The sequence below is a fragment of the Phoca vitulina genome, unplaced genomic scaffold (genome assembly GCF_004348235.1).
Source record: "Phoca vitulina isolate PV1807 unplaced genomic scaffold, GSC_HSeal_1.0 scaffold6, whole genome shotgun sequence".
NCBI classification, from domain to species: domain Eukaryota; kingdom Metazoa; phylum Chordata; class Mammalia; order Carnivora; family Phocidae; genus Phoca; species Phoca vitulina.
Window position 1 is genome coordinate 11872538 of NW_022589709.1, and position 22581 is coordinate 11895118.

Genomic DNA, 22581 nt, shown 5'->3' on the forward strand with positions numbered 1-22581 from the left:
CACTTTTCACTGTAAATGGCCAGAATGCATATATTTACTCAAGACAGGATAGGGTTTGTGATAACGATATTATGATGCACTGTGGCCATATTAAGGATTCGAGTGACTTATTTGAGCTGAGTGCATCTGCAGCCTCTGGTGTAAGAACTTGAGTGACCTATTTCTTCTTTTTTGTTTAAGAATCAGGGCTATAAGCAGTCAAATTATGAATCAGGAGCTAATAGGATGAATAGATGCAAGAAAACAGCATGCAACAATTTAATGAAAGAAAAATGTGTTATATGCTCAAGACACAAATAAAATGCCACTTTCAGATTACAGTTTTTGCAATCTATTTATTTGCTTCATTTTCGTTAACTGCTATTTCACTCAACTACAACTTTTAATATTCATTGAACAAATGATACAGAAAAGCTCGGTTATTTTCAAATCTTTGTTGGGCTCCTTCCAACATATTTTTATATTTCTCTGTCTATAATGGAGTATTTAGTTATAATTGGACATTACATTTTGCATGGTTAAGTTATTTCTTTTCTTTTCAAGATATCTAAGAATATCAGCCTAGAAAAACATGCTGGTTAAATGGTTGATTTTAGTCAAAAAAAAATCACTGAATCCCCATGGGAATCCACTGTTTTACAAAGTATGGTCCTTGAATAATTGTATTGGTTTCAGGTGGGAACTCATGCTAAAAATGCACATTCCTGTGTCAATTCTAAAACCAAATGCACTGAAATGTGTGCTAGTGAGCTGAGATGTGGATATTTAACAACCTCACAACTTTTGAAGACTGCAGGTTTAAGCAGTGAAGGTAATAGTAGCTCCTAATTTATCAGAGAAGTAGGAAGTAGGTTTTAAAAATCACTAATATAACCTCAACCTCCTAATGTTTCTGAATGAATTATATTTTATTTATTTTGTTAAGTATACTAGTTTACAGGTTCAACGTCACCTTTTGTTTTATTTTATTATGTTATGTTAATCACCATACATTACATCATTAGTTTTTGCTGTAGTGTTCCATGATACATTGTTTGCATATAACACCCAGTGCTCCATTCAGTACGTGCCCTCCTTAATACCCATCACCAGGCTAACCCATCCCCCCACCCCCCTACCCTCTAGAACCCTCAGTTTGTTTCTCAGAGTCCATAGTCTCTCATGGTTCGTCTCCCCATCCGATTCCCCCCCCTTCATTTTTCTCTTCCTGTTATCTCCTTCTTCTTTTTTTTTTTAACATATACTGTGTTATTTGTTTCAGAGGTGCAGGTCTGTGATTCAACGGTCTTACACAATTCACAGCACTCACCATAGCACATACCCTCCCCAATGTCTATCACCCAGCCGCTCCATCCCTCCCACCCCCCACCACTCCAGCAACCCTCAGTTTGTTTCCTGAGATTAAGAATTCCTCATGTCAGTGAGATCATATGATACATGTCTTTCTCTGATTGACTTATTTCACTCAGCCTAATACCCTCTAGTTCCATCCACGTTGTTGCAAATGGCAAGATTTCATTCCTTTTGAAGGCTGCATAATATTCCATTGTGTATATATACCACATCTTCTTCATCCATTCATCTGTCGATGGACATCTTGGCTCTTTCCATAGTTTGGCTATTGTGGACATTGCTGCTATAAACATCGGGGCGTACATACCCCTTCGGATCCCTACATTTGTATCTTTGGGGTAAATACCCAGTAGTGCAATTGCTGGGTCGTATGGTAGCTCTATTTTCAACTTTTTGAGAAACCTCTATACTGTTTTCCAGAGTGGCTGCACCAGCTTGCATTCCCACCAACAGTGGAGGAGGGTCCCCCTTTCTCCACATCCCCGCCAACATCTGTCATTTCCTGACTTGTTAATTTTAGCCATTCTGACTGGTGTGAGGTGGTATCTCATTGAGGTTTTGATTTGGATTTCCCTGATACCGAGTGATGTTGAGCACTTTTTCATGTGTCTGTTGGCCATTTGGATGTCTTTTTTGGAAAAATGTCTGTTCATGTCTTCTGCCCATTTCTTGATTGGATCATTTGTTCTTTGGGTGTTGAGTTTGATAAGTTCTTTATAGATTTTGGATACTAACCCTTTATCTGATACATCATTTGCAAATATCTTCTCCCATTCTGTCGGTTGTCTTTTGGTTTTGTTGACTGTTTCTTTTGCTGTGCAAAAGCTTTTGATCTTGATGAAGTCCCAATAGTTCATTTTTGCCCTTGCTTCCCTTGTCTTTGGCCATGTGTCTAGGAAGAAGTTGCTGTGGTTGAGGTCACAGAGGGTGCTGCTTGTGTTCTCCTTTAGGATTTTGATGGACTCCTGTCTCACATTGAGGTCTTTCAACCATTTTGTCTATTTTTGTGTGTGGTGTAAGGAAATGGTCCAGTTTCATTCTTCTGCATGTGGCTGTCCAATTTTCCCAACACCATTTGTTGAAGAGACTGTCTTTTTTCCATTGGACAGTCTTTCTTGCTTTGTCAAAGATTAGTTGACCATTGAGTTGAGGGTCCATTTCTGGGCTCTCTATTCTGTTCCATTGATCTATGTGTCTGTTTTCGTGCCAGTACCATACTGTCTTGATGATGACAGCTTTGTAATAGAGCTTGAAGTCCGGAATTGTGATGCCACCAGCTTTGCTTTTCTTTTTCAACATTACTCTGGCTATTCGGGGTCTTTTCTGGTTCCATACAAATTTTAGGATTATTTGTTCCATTTCTTTGAAAAAAGTGGATGGTATTTTGATGGGGATTGCATTAAATGTGTAGATTGCTCTAGGTAGCATTGATATCTTCACAATATTTATTCTTCCAATCCATGAGCATGGAACGTTTTTCCATTTCTTTGTGTCTTCCCGAATTTCTCTCATGAGTATTTTATAGTTTTCTGAGTACAGATTCTTTGCCTCTTTGGTTAGATTTATTCCTAGGTATCTTATGGTTTTGGGTGCAATTGTAAATGGGATAGACTCCTTGATTTCTCTTTCTTCTGTCTTGTTATTGGGTGTATAGGGATGCCACTGATTTCTGTGCATTGATTTTATATCCTGCCACTTTACTGAATTCCTGTATGAGTTCTAGCAGTTTTGGGGTGGAGTCTTTTGGGTTTTCCACATAAAGTATCATATCATCTGCAAAGAGTGAGAGTTTAACTTCTTCTTTCCCAATTTGGATGCCTTTTATTTCTTTCTGTTGTCTGATTGCTGTGGCTAGGACTTCTAATACTATGTTGAATAGCAGTGGTGATAGTGGACATCCTTGCCGTGTTCCTGACCTTAGGGGGAAAGCTCTCAGTTTTTCCATCAGTGTCACCTTTTTAAATTTTAATAAATCCATCCAAGCAAACCCTTCCTCCCCGATTTTGGAAGATCTATTTTATTTTATTTTATTTTATTTTATTTTAATTTAAATTCAATTAGCCAACATATAGTACGTCATTAGTTTCAGATGTAGAGTTCAGTAATTCATAAGTTGCATATAACACTCCATGCTCATCACATCAATTCATGGAGGCTCTACTTTAGACTCATAGTCAAACCAAGTTTTTATGGAGCTGGTCCCTAAACCTGTTATGTCTTTTATTTCAGCAGTGTTGTTTCACTCTTCAAAGCCATTCTCTGTCTTCTCTTTCCTTTTCTGATCAAATGTCCAGCTGTCTGATTAATGCAAAGCTGTGATCAACCCACCAACTTTACTTTCACTCTTTCCACTCCCTAAATCAACGCTCATTACTTTATCACATACATTTTTATGTAAGGTGTTTGAGACTCGGGGGCCGGGGGGGCATAGCTAATTTAAACTTAAAAATAAATATTTGGGAGTTTATATATTATTGTTATTTACTAATTGAAATAATACATTTTACTCTGGGAAATTTGGAAATATAGTAAATAAGAGTTAAGAGTAACTCATTACTTGCACAATGCAAAAATCTTTACCTTTTTTTTTAAGTTGAAAGCACATAATTAAAAAATATTAAGAACATAATGTATATGCAGTTTTGCATCCTCCATCTTTCTCACTTAACAAACCTAAAGTATAACTGTGAGAGTGTCATGGTAGAAATTCAGTCTTTAGGGAGGAGGGTAAGATAGGGTCTGAAACAGTAGAGAAGAAGGAGGGGAAGGAAGAGGAGATGAGGAGGAGGATGGTGGCAATTTGCAAGTTAAGCTAAATGTGTGTGTACCTATACCTATAGAATAACACCCTCTCCTCCCCCATCCACCCCCCCCCCCCGCTTTTTTTTTTTTTTTTTTTTTTTTTGGTGTTTGGCAATGAAGTAATTTGAAAAACTCCACAAGATTGTGTGAGGCACTAAAATCTGTCAAAAGCCAGGTGTCTCTAGGTTTGACAAGTACTTTATATTAGAGTTAAGAACAAACCATTGCAAAAGTAAGGGCAGTGAAGTTGATAGCATGCTTTGGTTTAGTGTTCAGGTTCATTTTGCTTTTCCTTTGCAAAGTTAATTTGGGAACTTCTTCACAGAACTTACTTTACATGCTTAATATGGAACAGAAGCAGTTTCTGTCAAATGAAAGCAATACTTGAGCTCTTCTAATGAAAATTGTTAAAGTGCAGAGTATTACTATTCTGTTATTAGGGTTATATTAGGCAACTGGCATTATTCATTATTTCCAAATAAAGTGAAATGTGGACCCCCATGCATGAAGATATTTATTACTTATTGATATTTAAAGGTTGTTAAATTAATCTTATTTAAATTACTCCTACTGCCAACCACTGTTACAATAATTTATTATATAATATTACTTGAGGGTTTTCTTTTACTTTAATATAAAACTTGCAAAAGCAATATATTGCCTGTAGATTTTTTCCTACAGTTCACTGTAACTGTGACTAATTCATCACAGCTGTTTAGACATGCAAAATCTATAATACTTCACAATGTTGATTTTCTGTTTCTGTTTTCTAAGACTGGAGCTTGATTTGAAACCATATAATGAAAAATTACATGCATCTCACTGGAAGAAATATTGCTTTAACCACTTGGAGGTAGAAGACCAGGAACAGCCATGTGATTCTGTAGAGGAAGGTTGTGTACATGCAAGTCTGATAACTTCTCTGAACTTCATTATATCTCTCCAGAATACCTGCCTTTAGTTGTTCAGTTTGGATCCAGAATTAATGTCTAATATCATTGAGTTATCTTTCCTGTTATTGGCAAGTCTCTGTTAGGTAGCTTAGAGTTTCTTCCAAAATAGAATTCCTCCCCCACAATATCTAGGGACCTGGTATTCTCTTTGTGAGTTACCATGCCTCCTCCCTCTTCTGTGTTCCTTCCTTTTCTTCCTTCTCCTTTTTCATAGAAGACATTATACTACTTTCAGTTACCACTGTTCAAAGAGGTTGGGCAGAGGCAAAAAAAAAAAAAAAAAAGTGATAGTTTCTGTCTTCCCGCATCTTAGCAGATATTATAATGGGTTAAAGAGAAAAATAAATCAAGGGTAAAGTGAGACTTTGCTTTTATTGGTGGGGATGGATTGTATCTATTCCATTAGCATGGATGATTGAATGCTGCCTCAGTATCATTGTGTTTGATATTCAAACTGATGCTATCATTTTCTTTGTGATGATTGAAAGCTGCCTCAGTATCATTATGTTTGATATTCAAACTGATGTTATCATTTTCTTGGTTTGCATGGGGAAAAGACTGATGAATTATTAGTTACATCAAATCTTTAACATGTGCAAATTAGTCAAATGCAAAATATGTTTATAAAATTCATGGTTATTATTCTACCATTAGTATTATTTTTGAGGCTTCATGCAAGAGCAGAAGAATATGTGATGGTCTTAGCTGCTACTTGATTATGTAGAGTTTAAATATATAAAGCACAGGGACCCCAGAAAAACAAGGGATGCATATGGGTACAAGGAAAACTTGACAAAGGATACCTTGTCAACCAAACTGTTGTTATACAGAAGTTAATGGAAATAGAGTTGAAGAACGCAGGTAAACGTGTTCCTTAAAAAAAGTCAATTTATTTGGAGTCTGGATATTTTATAAAGTACATAAAAGACAGGAATGGTACAAACAGGGTATCCAGTCATTCATTCTTCCAAAAAATACTCATTTACTAAGGAAATATAGCAATGCATAAAATAGAACCTGTCTTTGTCTTCATGGAGCTAGAAATGGCAGACATGAATTGAAAAAAACACAGAAGATGTATACTCACTAGTTGTGATAGGTCCTGTGAAGGAAAATTAAGGGAGTGATGAGAAAGTATTAAAGGGGGCATAGCCTATATGACCTTGGACAAGGGAAATCTGTTTGAAGAAATTGATATTTAAGCACCAGCTTAAAACATGAGTAGGAATTGACCAAGGGACCAGAGAAAAGAAAAGCATTCCAGGGCGCCTGGGTGGCTCAGTTGGTTAAGCGACTGCCTTCGGCTCAGGTCATGATCCTGGAGTCCCTGGATCGAGTCCCGCATCGGGCTCCCTGCTCAGCAGGGAGTCTGCTTCTCTCTCTGACCCTCCCCCCTCTCATGTACTCGCTCTCTCTCATTCTCTCTCAAATAAATAAATAAAATCTTTAAAAAAAAAAAAAAAAAAAGAAAAGCATTCCAGATGGAAATGTCAGCATGGCAATGATTTACTCTGATACGAGTGCCTTAAAAGAGCATTCACTTTTTATGTATTGCGTGCTTTGTCCTGTGCTTTTAGAGTAGCCTATAGTCTTTCCCATGGATCCTCTAGCAAGACTCCATGTAAGACTGAATTGACTGTCCTATAGAAAGAACAGTGAGATACATGCAAATAATTTCATGCACTTGCACTTACTCTTTCTACCTATCTACAAACACCTTCATGGTTCTTTGAAGAAGGTTCCACTGTGAAGGACATGGAGAGGACTGCTTTAATGGCAGCTAACTTTGTGGAAGTTGGTCTTTGGTCCAGGCTGGAATACAAAATCAGAAACCACATGTCAATACTTTTCAAAAAGGAAAATAATTTGGTATCTTACTGTTACAAATATGCTGATGTCTGAAGTTATATTTAAAGCTATTTTTAGTAAAGAAGACTCAGCAATCGAGTCAGATTTGCTGACATAGAGTTCATGTGGGGTAATCACACTTAAGTGTTGCTTGACTTATGGTCCATTTCCTGATGCTCAGTCCCAACATTAAGGTAAGAGAGTGTGGAAAGAAAAAGGTAACTCTAAAACTATCATCAGTTTAGTAGTTTCGCTTCACTGCATTCTTGCTTAATTTCTAGTTGTAGAACATGAGTGGTTGTATATTTAGGATCATTCTTAAATGGCACATAGAAGTATTTGCTGTACAGTATTTAAAGATCTTTCTAAAGATGAGTTTCTGGTTTTGAAAATTATCTATCATCTAGTGTCTGCTTTTTAAACGTGTCTAAATTAAATAAATCCAAATTAATTTGTTTGTGAATGTTCTATCTTCACTCACATAATTAGTCATCAGACTCAAACAACTTTTCTAGTGTAAAATGTCAGTTAATTATTAATACATATTATTAAAGCAAAACAAGTTGCCAGAAGCATTTTTTGAATTTGTAATTGGATTTCTGTATGTTGTTCTTAAGTATAAGATCTCAACTATCAGCTTTCTTAATGGTAAACTAATTGTAATTTTAAGTATGCCATGCCTTCAGATAAGCAGAATAGCACCTACCTCTCAAGAAATCAAAAGAAAAAAATTAATTCAGTCTTATTCTTCAACTGTATTATTCCCAAGGAGTTTTAATTATTTACTTTTCTTAGAGTATCTCATTGGCCATGAGATGTAGTGTCAATACTTCGTGTCACTGCTCACTAAAGATAAGATTTCTCATCTTTTGATAGTACTCTATCAACATGAAAGGTATAGTGTGTTTACTAAAATATTAAAAATGCAATGTAATCCAGCAAAGATACCTAAGAAATATATGGTGGAATATACGTCTTTTACACAAAATTCCCAACCTCTATAAAAATTAGGACATAGATTGCTGCGGTGCTCCCAGAAATACCTGTCACCACTACATATCTTCAATTCAGGATGAAGGTAGGCATCCCATCCCCATCCTGGGCCTAGTGACATCATGCAAACTGTGACATTAGTGTCACAAGTAATAATGGCTTCCCCTTCAGTCCTGTCAAACAATATCAGGTTGCTAAGCTCTAACTTCAATTGCAGAACTCAATGAAAACTAAAAGAAAAAATAAAGAGGTTGCCGTGGATAGGTTAGTGAGTGATTCACCAACAAATAACAATTACCATAGGAGTGATATGGAATCTGAATTTTTTTTTTAAGAAATCCATAAAGGTTTTTTTTCTGTGTCGATTTTATTTTTCTTTCTACTATAAAATTAGAACTTGTCACTCCACTATGGAGATCTGACAGTTAAATAATAGTTTGCAAATGATTAGTAGAATGAGAAATTACTGCCCATAGAAAGAGCTCTGTGACTCGCAGATAAAGATACGCAACTCAAATCTGCGAAGGAAACCCCACTGAACACGTAGGAAAATAAAGGCAGAAATAATGTTTTCTATTGATGTACTCATGCCAGTTTGTTAAACTTCCCTTAATTATCAGAATAATTTTCACTTGAAACTTAAAACCAATTGGGCCCAACATATTTCACTTGAAGCATTTTCCTTCTTTGAGAGGGGATGAGTGAATTACATTAAAATGGCTCTCCACACCCCTTTTCTTTCCTCCGATTTTCTTTAATGGAAAAGGGAGACTGGTAATATCCAGCTATCCTGGTAGTACAGCTCCAAGTACAAAGAAAGGACAGTAGGGGTGGTGATTTTAATTATCTATGTAAATTAAACTATGTGCTACAGTCCTGTGATTGAAACTCATTACTTAACTTTATTGTTTAGTTATGAGTGTAAACCTCAGCTCAATTAAATTATAAACCAGATCCTGATGGCTCCACATATTCACAGAATTTGAAGGAAAGAAAAAATACAGTCAGGACAAGGGAGTGCTTCAGCTGTCTTTTATATGTTATCATGCAAACATACCACTAAAAGGCATAGACTGACAGGACAATTTAAACTTTTTTGTCACCTGATACAGTGTGATAGAAATATGCCAATGTTAGGAGCTGTTTCTTACAAATTAAAAAAAAAAAGTTATGGTAGATGTTTCCTTTTTGTTTTGCCAACTCTACTAAACAAAGAGTGTTCTCATGACCCTCTCTCTCAAAATTATGTATGAATTAGAACCTCAAGCTCATTTTCCCCTAATACCCGACATATCTTTTAGTATTTTAAGGTGTACTGTTTCTCATTGTGACACGTAAAGGTCATTCTTCTTGTCTATATTTTTGCTACCTCAGGGAATTATCCATAACTGTCAGATTGTGTAAGCTCCGTTGACTGTAGACTAATTGTCCTTAAATTAAATATATTAAAATTTCTAATTGTGGGGAGAAGCAATGCTGAATGTCCCCTTGAGTCATTGTTGGATCAGTTTCCTCACATGGGAGATTTACTTAGAGATAGTTTTACTTCACTTGAAATAATTGAAGACATTCAAAATTTATTGGATTAACTTGAAAAGTTGTTTTTACTCTGCAGATATATTTCAAATACGAGGTTTAAGGTAGATGCCTTTAATTAACACTTAACACATTTACTTTTGGTCGATTCTTTCTTGGAACTATATTTCTTATGCCAATCATCATGTTTTGATTTGCAACAATTCTACACTTGAGAATCTAGTAATTTGGAATTTAATGGGTAATTAATTAATTAATAATAATTAATTAATTGATTAATTTGCCTTTTCTAGCAGAGGTCATTATTATTTGTGATCATAGTAATAGTAGTAAGAGTGAACATTTATTGAGCACTTACCATGTGCCAGGAACCATGCTAAGCACTTCACGGGCATTGCCTCACGTGGTTTTAACTGTAACACTGTTACATGAAGATACTCATTATTGATCATCCTATTCTAGGCCCAGGAATGGGGCTTCAAAGCTATTAACTGGCAAAACAAGGATCAGACCTGAGTCTGACTCCCAAGGATAAATAGAATGAAAGAATAACATATCACACACCTAAAATACAAATGAGGGCACTAAAGAACGATATTGAACTATCATCATATTTTTCTGCCTTTCCACTATCAACATATTTTTCACTAATTTATTTTTATTAGGTTTTTTATGGCTTTATTGAGATATAACTGACATACAACATTGTGCAAGTTTAAGGTATACAGTGTGCTGATTTAATTCACTTACATACTGCAAAATAATTACCGTCCTAGTGTTAGCTAGCATGTGTATCAAGTCACCTAGTTATTCTTTCTTTTTGTGGTGAGAACATTTAATATCTACTCTCCTGGCAACTTTCAAGTATATAATACAGTATTGTTAACTATAATACCATGTTGTACATTAGATCCCTAGGACACATTCAACTTATACCTGGAAGTTTGTACTCTTTGACCAACATCTCCCCATTTACCCCATTTCCTGCCCCTGGTAACCACCATTTACTCTCTGTTTCTATGAGTTCAGCTTTTCTGGATTCCACATATAAGTACTATCATACAGCATTTGTCTTTTTCCATCTGACTTACCTCACTTAGCATAATACACTCCAGGTCTATCCATATTGTTGTAAATGGCAGGATGTGCTTCTTTCTAATGGCTAAATAATATTATATATATATATATATATATATATATATATATATATATACACACACACACACACATACTGCATATATGTATGTATGTATATATAGTATACCATATATATGTCACATCTATACATATGTATGTATATGTGTTTGTGTGTGTGTGTATATAATGTATATTTGTGTGAGTGTGTGTGTGTGTATCTCACATCTTTATCCATTCAAAGGCAGGTCAGTATGTCATGTAAATTTGCATCCAGAGCCTAGCACAGCACTTGGCACAAATAGGCTCTCTATAAATATTTGTTGGAGTTAATTTAATTGATGTTTATTTTTAATATGTACTGAGATATAAAATGTATTTGCTCAGTTTGGAATGTGCTCTATTAATGGCATTAGTAATGCAGCCTCCAAAGTTTACAAGTTAATAATGACTTTCGTTTCCTTGTGTCTTCTAAATGCAACAATATGCTTGCTTATCCTTCCTAAAACAATTTGGCATGTACCCACTACTATGAATTTCTATGAAATAATGTCTATGACTGGGCCTGTGGCACCTTGTGATGCAATTAGTGAATTTCTAATTTATACAGAAACAAGCTATCACTAATTTGTAGAACTCACCTTATTCCCTTTGAAGATGACATTGCTTCTGGAAGGACACTTTGAATGAAAAGGGAAGTAGATATAGAGGATCAGCATTTTATGTCTTATGTTTTATGTTTGTGTTTTGTGAATATTTCTTGATAATTATTTTCCCCAAACTGTTATTATAGGGGAAAATATCCAATGTTTATTAAAAGAAAAGATGTTTATGATTTAGCAGAGTTTAGTTGTTATTGTTGTTGTTTTTCTTCTGGACTAAGGGACTCTATCTCTGATCATAACTATGTCTCTTAAATTATAATTGCAATACTTTCAGTGTATTGTTACATACATATATAGCCCTCAGTCCCATTATGTTTACAAATACAAATATTAAATCATTGCCTTTCTTCATCTTTGATTTTAAGATGAAATGGATTCCAAGTAAAGTACTCTGTAGGATGGGAAAAAAAGAGAGAAAGAGAAATGGTGTTGGGGAAGGAGGTGGTATCATATTTGAACATGGCATCAGTTCCTTCTTGCTTCCATCCCTCCTTTCTTCTACATTTTGTTCTGCATCATTTTTTTCCACATTCACTGAACATATTCTATAGTTGAGGCACTGTGATAAGGGATTAGCATAAATTCCAAGATAAATAAAAATAGCCCTATTTCCTTACCTAATCCACAATGTAGTAACAAGGAGACAAAATATAGCCAAAGACAATATTAACTGTCTTCCAAGGAGGAGAGAGAAAAAATTGGGAATTCAGAACTAAAGAGTGGGAATTTAGGTCTTTGATTTTGGAGACGTTCAAAGGGTAAGGCAAAATTCCAGTGAGAAAATAAAATGTGAGGTGGGCCTTGAGGAAAGAGTAGGGTTCGTGTACTCCCGACGGGGGAAATGCCAGGAGCCGTTGCACACTGGCCCGCTCCTTCTTCTCTGCTCTAGAATAGAACCAGCTTCTTTCTAATCACCGCCAACTGCTAAGCAAACTTAGTGCCTCTTTGCAACCAATTCCAATTAGAGGACTTGCCATAAAAACAGTCTTAAGGACTCTGCCATTAACCAGGTTTGTGGCAGAGAGGAATTCATTCTTGCTGAACCTCAGTTTTCTCCTTTATGAATAAGAGAAATGGACAAGAATTGGGATTGCAAGTACCAGCTCCAACCCATTAGTCATGACTGCCTGATATGCCTGGTAGCCTGTGACGTTAGCATTAGGAGGCCAAACCTAAATCAAATAAAAGAGATTGATGATCAATTAATTATGTCTGCCTTTGGCATAGAGTGAAGGAGTGATGGTACATCTGCCATATGTATCCAACCACACATCTAATCAGCTCAACTAAAGTGAGATTCCACATTTGGGGTCACAAATACCAAGGAAAACCTTTATTTCAAACTTTCTCCATGAGGAGTGAGATTTGAGGTAGAATTTCTCAGTTTAAGCAATTTGTAAAGGCAATCTCAGAAAGTCATTATCAGCCTTTATAGACAACACACCTAGATTTTATTTATTTATTTTATTTTTTTATTTATCTTTTTGATGTAGTGTTCCATGATTCATTCACCCAGTGCTCCATGCAGAACGTACCCTCTTTAATACCCACCACCAGGCTAACCCATCCTCCCACCCCCCTCCACTCTAGAACCCTCAGTTTGTTTCTCAGCGTCCATAGTCTCTCATGGTTCGTCTCCCCCTCCGATTCCCCCCCTTCATTCTTCCCCTCCTACTATCTTCTTTTTTTTTTTTTTTTTTAACATATAATGTATTATTTGTTTCAGAGGTACAGGTCTGTGATTCAACAGTCTTGCACAATTCACAGCGCTCACCATAGCACATACCCTCCCCAATGTCTATCACCCAGCCACCCCATCCCTCCCCCCCCCACCACTCCAGCAACCCTCAGTTTGTTTCCTGAGATTAAGATTCCTCATAGCAGTGAGGTCATATGATACATGTCTTTCTCTGATTGACTTATTTCGCTCAGCATAATACCCTCTAGTTCCATCCAAGTCGTTGCAAATGGCAAGATTTCTTTTTTTTTTTTTTTTTTTTTGATGGCTGTAAAGCAAAGCTGAAATACTGAGCACTTGGGACATGTGATCCTTTGTTTTAGAAAGAGTTTACACAGACAGGTAACCCCAGAATTGGATTGGGAGGCTCTAGATTTGAAAGTCCTTGAATATCATTTGGATTTGTTTATAAATAACTCAAGAGATATCTTCATGATTGGATTACTAGGTAATACAAGGACTGTGACATGAAAATACAGAAAATGCCCTTGAAAGTATGCATACTTGTGTGTTCAGATGGTTGGATGTATCCAACAAGAGATCTCTGATATAGACTGAGATATATGTGTGAGTTGCTAAAAGAATTTGGCATGGCCCACATAGCTATTTTGGCTATTCTAAATCTTGCTTATTTAAATTATGAGTTTCATCAGCACTGTTTCAAAATAGTTCATTTAAAATTAATACCCCGACACCAGATGCTAAGGTACATGATGGTGCTTAATAAGCATCTTTATATTACTTTATACAGATTACAATCCCTACACTTCCAGGGACACACTGAAATCACTGGCTGTAATGGATTTATAGCATGAACACTATCAGTTCCTCTAAATAAGCAGAAAGAAAGAACATCTTTGGTATATGTTTGTTTTCCTTTTACTGATGTTTCTTTGGCAGTATCTTTAGCCTCCTAACTACACCTCTTAGGTTTAGAAGAGGGCTGAGATTTATTACAAAATTATTTTTTAAAATATAGTTTATCCATTGCCCTCTAGTGACACCAATGTCAGAATTACCTGTGGAACTCCAGGAAATGCAATTTAATTCTTCCTGTGCCTGGGCCTTTCTGGTGTCTGTTTTTATGAAGTAGTTTTCTTGTGTTTTTTCCCTTTTATAATTTCTAAATGGATAAGTTGCTGTATTGCACCTTCCATTGAAGCAGGGATATTAAGAGCGACCACATGACACTTCTAGTTGTCAGTGCTCTTAAATTATAATTGATTAGGACACGAATAAAGAATTGATAGGGGATTGGATTTTGAAGGAAAATGGGACTAGGTGTACCTGGTTTGAAGATATGATTTTATTGTGGAAGAGTTGAAACACAAAGGTTTCCCCAAAGTCTCATTTTTCATAGACATGAGATAAAATCTGTAACTCTCATTCCACTGGGGTTTAGGCCATTTGTTGGCTTTAATTTAATTGGATAGAAAGCAAGGAATAATGGTTTACTTTGAGCTCTCTTTTATCTTCCTTAGTAACATGTCACTTACATGACCCGTGGACTCAGAGTTTCTGAAAATACCTCTTTAAAGTATGCCTGTACTTATTTGGGCACTAAAATATGTTTTACTTTGAGATGTTCAGGGGCAATAAAATATAGAATATTATTTTAAATAATAGAGTAAAATTCAGTGAAAGGAAAGTAAACATCAATAACTGAGGTAATGAAAGTGAAGCTTGCTTCCCAGAAGTTAAAGTGCTTTTTTATAGTAGACATAGAAATGCCTTACGAGCCTGTTTGGTAGGAAACACTTAACTATGTAGATCTTCTGTGAGAGCTCATTACTATGTTTCTAAATTTTTGTTTTGGCATGTTGTGCTCTGTCTTTGATATCATGTCTTTAGCAGAATCCACTGGAATGGCCACTTTAGAGCAGGTGTGCTTGACTGGATGAACTGAACACACATTTTTTATCTGCTCTAATGAAGTGCACTTATTCTTAGCCTGGGGTAGTCAGTGATGTTCTGTGATTCCTCCGTATCCATTCAGCAGAAGCTTTCCTGTTTCTCAAAATATCTCACCCTAGACATTCAGGAGCTACTTCTATGGGAGAAAAAGCAGTTTAGCCTTCACTGAAATCCTATTGTTAGCTTTGCTATTGAGTTGGCTGACAGTCATCATCCTGCTGACTAAGATTCTGTTCTCCTGGGTCTCACCATGGTCAAATCAATGCCATAGTTCTCTGGGAAGGAAGAATGATAAGGCATCTAAGTTTTGTCTCCTCTTTTATCGTCTACCCTCTGAGCTGTTTCTTTAAATGTCCAGATTACCTGTTCTTTAGGCTGCTGCATTATATGGCTAAGAGTATGCGTCTAGAAAGCCTGCAGATAGGGCTCTTCCTGCTCTTCAACTCACTGACCCCCTGACATTTTAGCTTATTAAATCTTAATATTCCCTTTTACTCATTCCAGAAGCTATCATTAAGTATCAATCCATGTTTAGTAGGTATTATCCAAAGTACTGGAGATATAAACACACCATTTCGACCCTACCCTTAAGAAGACAACCAACTTGTAGAGAAGCAAACAGCCAATGAGGACCATGGCCACATCAACTGCTTGGAGGAACTGTCAGGCAAAGAAGGCAATAAATGGGTCAGTGCTTCTTTTTTTTCCATTTTCATTGAGAAATAATTGACATATATCACTGTGTAAGTTTAATGTGCACAGCATACTGGTTTGATTTTACATATGTTGTGAAATGATTACCAAGGTAGGTTTAGTTAACATCCACCATCTCATATAGATACAATAAAAAGAAAAGAAAAGAGAAGAAAATCTCTCCTTATGATGAGAACTCTTAGGATTTACTCTCTTAGCACCTTTCCTGTATATCATACAGCAATATTAATTATGGTTGGTGCTTCTTAAGCCCTCTACTGACATATGAATTTCAAGAAGTATCCATGGCAATAGTAATACTAATAGGAACCTTGTTCATCCCAGAAGAACATACAACAATGTCTTAAGGATTTGAAATTTCATTAGAAATACTAGAATTCCCATAAAAAATAAATAATGGCAATAGTCATTTAATAAGAAATGACAAGTGATTGTTAGAAAGTAAGTATTAGAAATATCCAGAGGAATGAGACATCCCATTGCAAGTTTGGGGAAGGCTTCTGAGAGGAAGTACAGGGCCTGAATGACTGACAAGGAAACCTTATATAGGTAGCAAGCCAGGGGAAGAACATTTCCTACAACAGGGACAACATATGCCAAAGTGTAAATGGAAGTAACTCATATGAAATGGTAAGGAAAACTGGTCCAGCAAGTCCTTGAAGGTAAATATTGGGAGTGAGAATTGTAAAGTTATTTTGACTCTCATTCGCATGGTACATAGTTCCTTTTAAATTGGATAGCTAATATGTCATTGGCAAAGTGCACTTAAGCCTTAAGCAGCAGCTGTATTCACTTCAGACTATATGCACAGGAACAGACTTGGGAAAGTTATAATTTTTTGACTGACTTCAAAGTGTAGACTACAAGTAAAATATCTCTGTAACACAAATAATAGGAAAGTAGCATTACTTATATCACAGCAAATCTTATAGGTAAAGTACAGCATTATTTTATTCATAGATTTTATGATTCTTAAATCAAGAGACATATAGTTTAGAAACCATATTGTAAATTGCCTTTTCATTTAGTCTTAATATTTTTTCAGAGTTCTGTATCGTGCATAAACATTTAGTGCTTTTATTCATGCAAATGAATCTCATTGGAATATTTCCACGGGCTTTGGAGCCAGCACTTTGCTAAATGCTGGGGATACCAAGGTAGATATCTTCAGAGCCCTACCCTCAAAGAGCCTAAAGTCAACTGAAGAATATAAATAAGAAAACAATAGGACAAGACTTTATTTACCCTATAAATATGTGGGGAAAGTTCATTTCCAATTTTCTCATTAATTATGATTATTTGAAAGGAAATTTCATCCGTGTGAAAGTCCTGTCCTTTTGATGAACTCTCTAGTAACCTTTGCTTGCTCTGAAGTAGCTAAAATATTAGCCTAAGGACATAGATTTTTTTTCAGAAATTTTTCTTGATAATGACTGAGTATGAGTGTCAGCAAACATAACAAAATGATGGACATTGGGGAGGGTATGTGCTATGGTGAGCACTGTGAATAAAACAAATAAATAAATAAATAAATAAATAAATAAATAAATAAAAATACAAAAAGCAAAAAATGCAAATATTTGTATCTAAATTATTGATATAAATTATATACAACCATCTCTAAAGAGCGGGGGGGACATGTAGAGGGAAAGATGTTAGGAAAACCAGATATGATCTAGATTTCTGTAAAAGAAACTAGATAACAATTTCATAGTTAGTGTAAAATACCACATAACTTAATAGCATGGTCTTTACTTCCCCACAGTGTAAGAGCTGCCTATTTGTAGACTAGTTCTTTCTTTTCAAATTCCATCATACAACTAAAACTCTAAGTACCTTTACACTTGCAGATCTTCTCTAGACATTTTAATGAAAAACAAAAGGTAGAAAAGTATGGTTTCACCAAAAAAAAAAAAAAAAACTCTATATAGAAACCTAATTAAAGAAATGGATCATTATTCCTTGATGCCATACTCCTGAGCCTTTTTTCCATCTCAAATGGCATCTCTGCATCTAGAAGAACTGTGGCTTTTGCTTGCTTGTGGTCTTGACTAGTAACTTCATGTGGCAATTAAGACACATTCTTTGTATATTTGCATATTCACAAAGACTTGGATGTCCTTTCAAATTATACCTACCTTCTCCTCAGGCTAATGCTATATTAAATTGCATTGAAATGCTAAGGCACCTCAATGTAATGATTTTCCACATCCCATTTACTTGTTGATTATTAATGAATGCTTTCTGAGTTGTGTTCCTGCTATTTTGTCTTTAAAACTACTTTCAGGGTTTTAGCATCATATTCAAGAGGCCAGTCAGAGTTGTGTGCTTGCAGCTTCATTAAAATTCTGTCCTACACATCATCTGACTCACACTTTATAATCTATCAGAACACCTGTTTTCTTTACAATGGCCACGAGGCAGCTCAAAACACTGTGGTATTTAGCATTTAATAATGAGCACAAGATATGTATTTTTGACACTTTAAATTTTCTTTAGAAAAGTGCATGGAAAAAAGCCAAGTTTGAATGAATTATCTAAACTTCTGCAATTTCATAACATGAATTTTAACCAACTTTAAAAAAAATGTGTATCAGAAAGTGCCTTCTCTCTTTGTCAGTGGGCATTACGTTGGCTAACTAGGAAAGGATGTAGAGGGAAATAACTTTAAAATGTCACCGCATAAACTAATAGTGATATAGAAAGTATTTTAAGAAGAGTCTGTGCATTATTACTTTCCCTATTTACATACCAGGCTCACAGACACCTCATTGTAATTCTCGCTCTGAGAGGAAGCTGAGAAGCTTAATGTCACTGTTAATATCTAGATATGTTTATAATTTGGTGACTTAAGTAAGTGATGGGATATATACGTATATATGTCACTTACATATATACCCCCACACACAAATACATATAAGAGCATATAGATAGATAGTTAGGTGAAAGAAAGAAAGAAAGAAGAAAGAAAGAAAGAAAGAAAGAAAGAAAGAAAGAAAGAAAGAAAGAAAGAGAAAGAAAGATGGATGGATGTAAATACAGACACTCACACACACACACACACACACACACACACACATACTTTTAAGTTCAGACATTGTTAAATGGTCCTCAGTGTAATTGTATCTATTTGAAATACTTCAAGGAAGGGATAGGGAGATAATGGATGGTCTCAGAAGGGTGAAAGTCTGTCACTATATTATGTAAATGAAGAAACATCTCCCAGTGCTTATGAACTGCTATAGTTTTAAGCACTAATAGAGGACATACTGCAAGTTGATTATTGTAATCCTACAGCGTTATCTCATCAGTGAGCGGATTAAGGGAGCTCTCTCTGCTGAGGGGTCTGAATAAGCATTTTCATTTACTCCCTGCTGGGTCATTGACAAATGGGGCTGTATCTGGGAACAGTTAAAAGCATATACAGTAAACAAACCTATAGTTTCTTGAGTAGCTTCGGTCCTTACTGGATTTGTGCTATTTTGGAAAGGCTGATGCCATCCAACCTAGCAGTCAACTGATTTCTGTTGTGCCCCCCAGAGAGTGTGGTGTGCAGGCTGTGGGAAGGGCAGGGGGGATTAAGAGGGAGAGAGTCAGGCCTGCCCTTTACAGAAATATTTTATAGTCCTATTTCTCCTCTCTTTCTATTCCTTGTTCAAATCCACATGCTCAGTAATGACATTCGCTGTCTAATGACCCTATTAGACGTGCCAATAAAACTCATCTCCCAAACGTGGATTTTTGTCTACCTCGATCAAATTCAAAACCTGCCTTTTATAGCCCTCCTTCAAAATCCCAAGAGACCACTATCTCTATTCAATTTGATTATAAGATTGGACAAAATATAATAATGATGAAAAATAGATTGATGCAATGTTAAGTTGAATAATATAAAATTGTCATTTTTGTGAGACAAAACAGTTGAATTTTGGTAATTTCATATAGCTCAATCTGAAGTTTTCAGCTAATATATATCAGTTAACTGGGTTTTATTGAGGACAGGGGGTAAATAACATCTGATGACTGTGGGAAAATTCACACCCTCTCCACAATACTTCATATATGTTCCAGGTGCTTGTCATATAGCCTATCATTTAATCTTCTAACAATCTTAATATCAACTAAAGAAAACTAAGACTGAGTAATCATCCCACGGTCACACAGTAAAAGCAGGAGGACCAGGTTAGAACTAAACTAAACTTTTTATGACCTTAAAGCCCACATTTATTTTATATTTTCTCAAAAACGATCCAAATGATTGAATGATGCACCTGATTCAGGAAAGGTCGAAAGGGAAACCATTTGGAGGATGGGAGGAGAGAGGATTCTTGAGGCTTGAGAATCATACATGTAGGCAGTAAGGCTGTCTGTGTTTAGATTCAAACTTGAGGGAGAAAAATCATGACTTACAATGTTGTCTTATTTTATGCAGCGGTGTTTCTGTAGAATGTAGAGAGCACAGCACTTCTTTAACTCACAGCCTTTCCTGTGTCAGTGTAGGGTTCAGATCCATAATGCTCCCTCTTCCCCCTGTAGGATGCGGTAATTTTCCTGCTCTGCTGTCTAACTAACAGTTTGTACCCAACAACCATGCATTTAGTTATATTTTGTCCTAGGTGGTTATCTCATGGCTTCTTATACTTAAATATTATCTCCTTACCCAGGTTAGAACCCCTTTCAATGAAGAAACAATGTCTTATCTTGACTTTACATTTTCTACAGGCTTTGTTCCAGTGTTGAGTATTTAACAGGTCACTAAATACATTTTGACTGGTTGATCAGTTAAGGTCCTTGAACTAAATTTCACTCCCAGATCTACCATTGATCCCTTTATATAGGAGGAATATCAAGGGCACTAACCATTAACATCAGAATTTCTAAGACATTGAATCATTCAACCTAGAATATCTTTCTCTATGCTAAAATACACTTTCTTGAATAAGGATTCTGTGTGTGTAATACACATTTATTACATGTTGGAGTCAAAGTCTGAAGAGCTAAAATAGTTATATTACTTTCAAAAAAGGGAAAAATTCAACGTGCCCCAAAGCTCACTGTTTAATCTCATATAAATTTTAAGTAAAAATTTTAGTTCACTAAGAGGAGACAATGGAGATTCAGAAAATTTTAACCAATTCATCTAAATGTCAAAATTGTCTGAATTCATCATTTCTTAGAAATTATTTTTCACCTATAATTCATAACCAAAAGGTGATTGTTTTTTAAAACACACACAACATGGGGCACCTAGGTGGCTCAGTCAGTTAAGCATCCGACCCTTGGTTTCAGCTCAGGTGGTGATGTCAAGGCGGTGAGATTGAGCCCCATGTCCACTCCAAGGTCAGCATGGTGTCTGCTTGAGATTCTCTCCCTCTCTCTCCCTCTGCCCTTCCCTCTGCTTGTACCCTCTCTCTCTCTCTCTAAAAATGAAAAATAAAAGCTCTTTTAAAAATAGCCTGGTGATGGGTATTAAAGAGGGCACGTACTGCGTGGAGCACTGGGTGTTATACGCAAACAATGAATCATGGAACACTACATCAAAAATCAATGATGTAATGTATGGTGATTAACCTAACATAAAAATAAATAAAATAAATAAAATTAAATTAAAATAAATAAATAAATAAATAAAAAATAAAACACAAACACATACATGTGCACACACACATCTATACACACATAGCTAGTTTGGATTTAGATAAGCACTCCCAGGAACATGTCAAATTAAATTTTAAGTTAATGTTAATTTTAACTTCAATATGACATTTACATGATGAATCTTTTAAGATGTAGTAAATGAGTACTTTAAGATGTTTAAAACAACATAGAAAACATTCTGAAACTGAAGAATCATGTTACAAAATGTTGGAAATTAGAACCTTGATTCACCATTTTGTGAGAGTAGACTAAATGGAGCCTAAACATTTAATTGAAGTTAAAATTAGAGTTAATGATACCAGATATTTAATCAACCAATGCCTTAAAATACCCAGCAAGGAGCAGTTGGGGAAGTGCACATTTGAGCTTTAAAGTATTTTGGTATTCTTTGTAGCCAGTATGTGTCTGTGTTAGATTAGGTCTTATTGAGCAATGCATATCAAGATGCCTACACTTTAGATGCCCATATAACATCAAACAAAGTGGTTATGAAACAGCAAGATCTCTGCAGGAAGCGAAGAGATATCTCAAATAGTACATAATCAAACCTGGAAAATGGTACAACATCATCAGATGAATGCTTAAGTTTATATAATGTTTTTAGTTAATCTCTCTCTTGCTTGCCAGAAACAGAGTCATTCATGTTCCTTCGGTAAGGCATGGGAAGGTGGGATTTTATATGAGGATAATAATATGGAAAGTTGGCCCATTAGATCTATGGATGATGAAGATAGAGCTGTTATGAACAAAGGTAGATTCTTCTAGGGACAGACTGTTCTAGTTACAAAAAAGTACCAGAGACCTCTGCCCAATAGAATTCGTGCTTCATCATTCTAGTGCTTTGACCATGATGTAGGAGGCTTGGCTTCTGTGTGTGTGTTCTCTCTACTCTTTGCCATGATCCACTCTTATCTTTTCTCTACTTCATGGCATTTCTTACTCACCGTTCCTTCCACATGGCCTATTATGGTCTGACTAGTGTCTCAATTTGACCTCTTACCTTCAGCTCCAATTCTTAACTACTTAATTCTTTTCCTCACATGAATTCAAATTCCTGGAATAGTAGCTCAGTTACATTTTTTTGTTGTTTGTTTTTTGGTGCCAGATCTTGTTGCCACAAACTGCCTATAAGTCAGGGCTCACCTCTAGTTAATTAGCCAAGATTTGGTGTGATAGAGATGATGTAATAGTCAAATAGGCAATAATATTATCAAATAAACCTGAGCATTTGAGAGGGACAGAAGGTGATATAGATGATCTTGTGCCATGATAG

The 22581-nt window shown here is 35.8% G+C and overlaps 1 protein-coding gene across 13 annotated transcripts in view; it reads left to right on the top strand.

The window, feature by feature from the left end:
• The window catches only part of TENM2 (teneurin transmembrane protein 2), a 1203413-nt gene that overhangs the window by 473950 nt on the left and 706882 nt on the right, over positions 1 to 22581 (top strand). The window lies entirely within an intron of this gene.